The sequence below is a fragment of the Falco naumanni genome, chromosome 6 (assembly GCF_017639655.2).
Source record: "Falco naumanni isolate bFalNau1 chromosome 6, bFalNau1.pat, whole genome shotgun sequence".
NCBI lineage: Eukaryota > Metazoa > Chordata > Aves > Falconiformes > Falconidae > Falco > Falco naumanni.
The window spans coordinates 89672872-89680216 of record NC_054059.1 but is presented as its reverse complement, the minus strand read 5'-3'; positions in this window follow the sequence as shown (position 1 = coordinate 89680216).

The following is a 7345-nucleotide window of genomic DNA, read 5'->3' as shown; positions in this document are numbered from 1 at the left end:
TTGGGAAGACAAATGCCATCACTCCAAATGTTCCCCCCTTCCTTCTTCTTCCCCCGGCTCCATACGCTGAGCATGATGCCATATGGTATGGAACATCCCTCGGGTCAGTGGGGGTCAGCTGTCCCGGCCACGTCCCCTCCTAGCTCCTCATGCCTCCCAGCCTGCTTGCTGCTGGGGTGGGATGAGGAGCAGAAAAGCCCTTGGTTCTGTGTAAGCCCTGCTCAGCAAAAACATTGAATTATCAACAATCTTTCCAGCACAAATCCAAAACGTAGTCCCATACTGGCTGCTAAGGCAAAAATTAACTCTACTCCAGCCAAAGCCAGCACTTTCTCTACCTCTTGTGCCATACCCTTTGTGTCATGCTCGTGTTCCGCACTATCCAGTACATCCTCATTACCCACCATGATCCTTCCCATCCTTTGATACACAGATACCATTCCCTTGGTCTATAGACCACCCTTGTGAAATACCTGTAAAATGTCCATAAATGTCCACAAATATCCACAAAATGTCCATGGAGCTCATTTAGCCCATGGCTTTGGGCTCCATCTGTTCGGGAGGTCACTCAGGGCAGGGGAAGTCATGGGCTGCATGGAGTTACTGGTCACCAAAGCAGCTCAGGTCAGGTCACTGCTGCACTTGCACTGCTTCTTGTGAAGCCTGTCCTCATTGCTTCAGGTGGTTCCTGCTATAGTCATTCCTATAGCATGCAACTCAAGTCATGGGCTACTACAATTTAAAGGTATTTTTACCACAATCTCCACCCCTGGTCCCTTTGGACCAGCCCATAGGGTTTTTAACACTGCAATGAACTCCTGAACTCCCCAAAGGCAATATCATGGGAAACCCCACCAGTCTCATCCCAGAGATGCTCTAGGTCTTCCCTGGACCCCCTCTGTGCCAGCCCCAGGTCCAAGGCTTGCTGGGGGTTGTTTCCCTGCCCTCAAGCATCAGCTAGCCCCGTTGGCTTGGCGCAGCCCATGAAGGTGTTGCAGCAGGCTGCCTGTGCGTCCCACCAACACATCTGCATTCCCTGAGGCAGGTGGGAGGAAAGCACTCTTTAACTTCACACTGGAGATGTTAGGTGGGACTAAAATTAATCTCACCAGCACTTGAGTTTCATGTAGCGTGAGAGCTGATGTGAGCTACCCTCGGGACACTTCAGGGTGCTCGCTTCCCCCCATTTAACAGACATGGAACATATAAGTGTTCATTAATATTGGAAAAAAACCCATCTCACTGCACTGTCATGCCAATTCAAATCATCTCGACTGACTGCAGCCAGCTCTCTGCACACATGAGTGGATGTCTACATGCAAGCCGCCCTCGATATGCAGCCAGCACATTAAAAGCTGGCAGGATTTTAAGGCAGGCTCCGTGGGGCAATACCTGGGGCGTGCACCCCAGGGCCCAGGCTGCAATTCCTGGCTGCTCTAAGACCTGCGTGTTTGTAATGCAGCAACATCTCCGCCTGGATTATGCCCCAGGGACAGATTTGCAGGCAAAAAAACAGGGTGATGAGCTTGGCTGGCATCCCATGCAGAGACATGGGCACGAGCATCTGAGCCAGATAGCCAGGGCAGATCAGATGTTGCATCCCTGTATCACGGGCATTTTGCTTTGCTTTGGCTCCTCTCTATACAAGCTGATAACGTGCAACTGGTATCACGCTCAAAAACTTGCTGCAGAGAGCAGAGAAATCCATAAGCAGCCATGGCTGGCTCTGCAGGATTTGATTTTGGTGTGGGGTCAGGAGGCAGCTGCTGCCTGGCATCAGTGTCCTCAATGCCACTGCAGGCTGGAGCTGCTCCAGCACTGGAGACACCTCAGTCTGGTGGCAGCTGTGAGGCCAAATCTCCTTCTGCAGCAGGGATAGGGGCAGGAGCATCACATTGCTGAGAGTTCTCAGCCATCATCTTCCTTCTCCCGTTCCATGTGGTGCTGGTGCTGGAAGAAAAGGGAGAAGCATCAGATGCTGCAGAAGTCCTGACCTCATTGCTGTGCTGCCTGCATAGGCTTTGTGGTAATGCTGTGATAATTATCAAATGCTTCCTTTCCACTTTCCCAGCCAAGCAGCAGCATTATTGCCATCGCCCCATTTCCTTGTCTCTGCAGCAGTGCCCTCAAGGACTGCCTTTGCATTTGGCTGAACAAGATGTTCTTGTCTGAGGAACCACAACAGTGTTTTTTCCTGATTTTCCACCCATCCTCGTAAACCACACCAGCAGCTTTTCATCCAACTATTCTGAGTAGGGTGCATTCTTCTGGCTAGTGTTATATACAAGGATGACATGTCTGTCATTTCCCGTCATAAATACAGTATCCCCAAGCAGATTGGGTGGTGTCCTCCCAAGGAGAGGTCAGAAGCATCCAGACAGTGGCTTCTTGCATAGAGGTTGAAATGTCCACAGCATCACTGGTGTGTAGGGCCCATCCTGGGTATCAAGGAGCGATCAGGCAATAGCGCCCCGTGCAACACCTCTGCCTGCTCAGTGGGTGATGGAGGACACATGCAGCCCTAAGCCAGTCTGGCCATGGCAGGTCAGTGGCAATCAGTCCTTGCACAAGGGCTTGAGTAGGTCATGCATGAGCACCGATTTAATCTGTGCATGAACATCCAATTAATCCATGCATGAGGGCCCAATTAATTTGTGCACAAGAGCCCGAGTAGCTCATGCATAAGCACTCAATTCATACATGAGAACCCAACTAGAAACACATGAGCACATGATTAATTTATGCATGAGGGCCACATCAGTTCACAAATAAGCACCCAATTAATTTATGCATGAGCACCCAACTACTTCATGCATGAGCACCCAAACAACTCAAACATGAGCAAACCATTAATTCATGCGTAGGTGCTCAAGAAGTTCATGCATTAGTGCTCAATCTGCGCACACCTGAGCTCCCTCTTTGCTCATGCATAAGCACCCACTGAAGTCACGCACAGGCACCCAGTTAGCCCATGCATCGATGTCTGCACAGCTCATGCAACACTGTTTACCTGAGTACATAATCGCTTAGGGGTTTTTTTTCCTCATTACCAAACCAGTGACCAGAAGTTTGTGTTAGGTGGCAATAAATTAAATTAAGTAAAAATTCCTCCCCTGTCCACAAATAGCATTTTGCCGGCTGGTGTGGAAGTGGGAGGGGGCTGCCCTGGGGATGGGGATGGTGTGGCTGGGTGCTGTGGCCAGGGCCTCTGCTGGCAGCAGTTGCTGTGTTTCAACAACCCTCACAGCTCCCCTGCGCTGTGCTTGGCGTGTGCTCTCTGTGCGTTTTCTGCTTTTCTTGTTTTGCCATTTAAATGAAGGCAATGTGGTGCTCGCACCCAAGGGGCGCTCACATCTCATGCGAAAGCAGGGACCGAGCCCTTAGCGCTCATCACACTTTGAAGACCGCAGGGCTACGCCTGCATTATTCTGAGCTACCAGGGCAAAGCCGTGCAACCCTCCTGTGAACGAGGACAATCATGCTCTTCTGCTCTAGAGAGCCTACAGAACAGCAGGACTCCTAGGCCCACTGCTCTGCCTCTCACAGACCCAGCCGACGGCTACATGGTGCCTGTGGTGGTGACCATCTCCTGCCCCTGCCAGGAGACAGGCACAAAACCCAGCACACTGCTCTCTTCCAGCGCACCCAGTTCAAAGGATAAAAAATATTAGGGTATGCTGGGAATGGACCATGACTTTGTACCTGCTGTTGCTATCAGGCATGCAGTGGGTGGTATCTTCTTACGATTTCTTGTCTTCTTCAAAGGCATCTGGGATGAGCTTTTGTCCAATGGGACTTTTCATACCAAGTCCATCGCCACACCTGGTGGGAACTCTTTCATGCCAAGGGCAGTAGGGTGGAGCAGAAACACATCTGCAGGGGGCAAAGTGCCCCCTGAACAAGGGGACACACAGTGGGTCTTCTAGGAGGTTGCATTTTTGGCCAGGACCGTGGCCCAAAGCAGTGACAGCACACGTGTTTTCTCCATGCTGTTTTTAATGGGCTTAAGGTAAAGCATTGGGGCGAGAAGCCCAGGCTTGAGTTCCTGTACCAGCCTGGCACAGCTCTTGGACATCTCTGCTCGACCCCTCTGCTCTCCTTTCAGCCCTGGGGCCATCTCATGGCAAATGATTCCGTTATTCTGCTCCTGCAGAACACGTGGCAAAGTACACATTGTCTCCAGGGGAAGCAACAGCAACCACAGGCACAAACACACACACATTTTTTTTTTTCTCTCTTGGAAGTAATTCATGCCATGGGTCACTTAAGCTACGTACTTCCCAGTAATGCCCATTTTTTTTTTAATCTCAAGTTTTTATTAGAACAACTTGCAGACAAACTGTCACCAGCTAATGTCACTGTTGCTTCCAGCATTCCCTAACCCTAATGAGTCCCACCCTGAGCAGGCAACATCCCCTTTTGGTTGGTTGAACATCACATTTTACCAGCTGTCTGGGCAAAAGTCTTCAAGACCCTTCCTCCCCAGAGAGGAGGGAGCAAACGCAGCATCCTTGTGTGGCTATTCATGGGGTTTGAGTCAAAGTTTCCAATGGGGAATGCCCATCATGCTATCACACGGCTGATGCATGCTCTGGCTGGCGTTCCAGCTCTGCCGGGAGCAGGGTCAGGCTCTTGGGCTGCTCCAACATTTTTTTCCCATGTTTTCAGCCCATGCATAAGTCCCGCCTGAGCCCGTAACTTTTTGCTGAGATGCCTTTGACAGAGGGAGCTGAGCTAATGTCCCGACAGGGGGCCGTCTTGGCTCTACGCAAATAAAATAAATATTTAGCTTGAAAACATCTAACAGTTTTCAAAGAGCCCAGGATGGCCCGAGCGTGTTTAGACTGTGTGCATAGCAAAGGGTGCTGATGCCTTTAATCATCGTCATATGTATTTGATGCTTTTATCTGGAGATCTTCACAGTCCTGTACAGAGAGGCTTGTCCTGTTCAGCTTTGCTTTACAGATAAGGAACGGGAGGCGCAGCCAGCGAGGGCTGGATTTGCCCCAACCCTCAAACCCCTCAAAACCAAAAAAGACGACGAGTGTTTGGGGCCGCCGCATTCCGAGCCAGCCCCCGTTGTGTTTCCTCTCCAAGGCCAATGCTCCTCTGATGAGATGCCTTGAGGAGTGACAAGGTACCAGCAAGAGTTTCATCCACATTCTCCTGCTGGTGGCCATGGTGGCCAGTGTGGCCGGTGCCACTTCTGCCTGTATCCCAGCATTGCTGACTGTATCTCGCCCTGCCCATTGCCCCTGGCTGCAGCCGGGCAATGGGTTTGCAGAATTGCTTTGAACTGCAGATGGAAAGCAATCCTGCTTTGCAACATGACGCAACATCTCTTCTCTCCAGCGGGCTCAGTTTTATTTATTTATTATTCCATTTCATAGATGCTTTAATATAAAGTAATTAGTACTGAGGGTTTTAGTACTCAATTAGTCAAGCCGAGAACAAATTAGGTCACAACACAATGTCTCCTCTGCCTGGGTGCTCTGGTTTTCGGGAGCCCGGCAGGAAAGGCTGTGCTGTGGAGCCAGGAGGATGGTGAGGAAAGCGCTGTGCCCTGGGGCTGTGGGCAGGCTGGTCTCCGGGGACCCTGCCCAGAGCACCGAATGCCTCCTCAAAGGAAAGCCTGCCCTGGTCCCAGCACCCAAATCAGCTGCTCTCACGGTGGCTGAGGAGGAGCTGGCTGAGCCCTAACCCAAGAAGTGAGGCATGTTTTTCTCTGGAAGCCACATGGGCTTTAATGAGAGCCTGCTCCAGGGCCTCACAACCCTATTTTTTCTGAAAAAATTCCTTTTGAATTAACACATTTGCTCTCTCTGTTCAAATGCATATTTGTCCTGACCCACAACTTCTTTCATGCAACATTCTTCTGAATCAGATTTTCCCAGGAACCTTTTTTTACTGAAAACAACTCTCTTGTAGCATCAGCAGCACCCAGCCCAGCTGATGCAGCCCTCTGGAGTAAATATTGCTGAACTGATGGGTCATCCTCAGATGCAGGCAGCCAGGCACAGAGCAGGGGCTGTCCCCAGCCAGGAGAAGGAGGCATCCCCAAGCACCCCTGCACTCAGCACTGGGGTGGTCCATCCATCACCTTGCTTGTCCCTATGCCCCCATTTAGCCACAGAGGAAATCCCTTCAGAGGGTGACAAGTATAAACCTAGTTTTTGGTATTAGAAAGCAAAGTATGTTGTCATGTCCTGGGAACCACATCATGCCTGGCTTTGCCAGCCCCATCCATCTTCCAGCCCCCCAGGGAGGCGAGGAAGCCCAGGCGACCCGGGTGGCATCCTGGGCTGGGCTATGAGACACCTGAGCATTTGCCAGGGCCCTGGATTGCCTTTTCAGAAATGACAATAATTTTTCAAGCTTTGGGTTTTTAAGGCCACCAGCTTTCCAAGAAATTTTAATCTGGTAAAATTCACCCAAATCCTATAATCACTCACGGAAACAAGTGCTGGACTGATTATTTTTTGCTAAGAAGCTGGCAGGCTTCCAGCTTCATGAAATGCAGCTTTGCTGAAACTAAAAAAAAAATCTCTTGTGGGCAAAACTACGTATCAGTGTGTTTTGAAAACAAATGAAAACCAAACATTTCAGGAAAAAAGACAAAATGAAATAAAAAAAATCTTTATAAATAGCTTCAAGGCTATCTTTAGCCCCAAGGCTGGAAGAGGAAGGTTCACATTTATTTTTCATCTGTTTCTCTCCACCCCAGCTAAAAGAAAAGGGAGCAGGGGGAGTATTTTTAGGCTCCTGTTCCAGCTGCAGATGTGAGGAAAGCCACTTTCCCTAAAGCTGGCCGGAGTTCTGTGTGCTGGGACAGCTATGGGAACCTATGCCTGCCCCAGCTCCGGGGAGACAGTGCTTGGGGGGTGGCCTTTGGGGACCAGGAGCTTATTTATGGGTGGCCAAAGAGGTGCTGGGGTTAGCTCAACATAATCATTTGGGGGCAGTTGTCAGGGAGGTCTGCAAAAGATTAACTGTGCACTGCTGCAGTACCTCATCACTGCTCAGCAAAAAGCCTTTAAGCCTCTTCTGGCTGCTGGCTCCCCTGCACCACGTGTGAGGTGGCCGGGGACAGGGGCTCACACACCTCCTTGCCTGAGCTGCTCAGCTCTGGGGTGCACAGGTGGGCAAGGAGACATCTTGCTTCCTGATGCCAATGCTCTTCTCCAAACCTTTCCCAAACTCTTAATAACCTCCTGGACGCACAAGGACCAGAACTGCACACAGCCCTCAAGATGTGGGTGCACAGCAGCTTTAGAGAGGGGCGAGGGTATTCTCGATTTTAATCTTTTCCTAACCACCCCCGAGATACAATTTGCCTTTGCTGCTG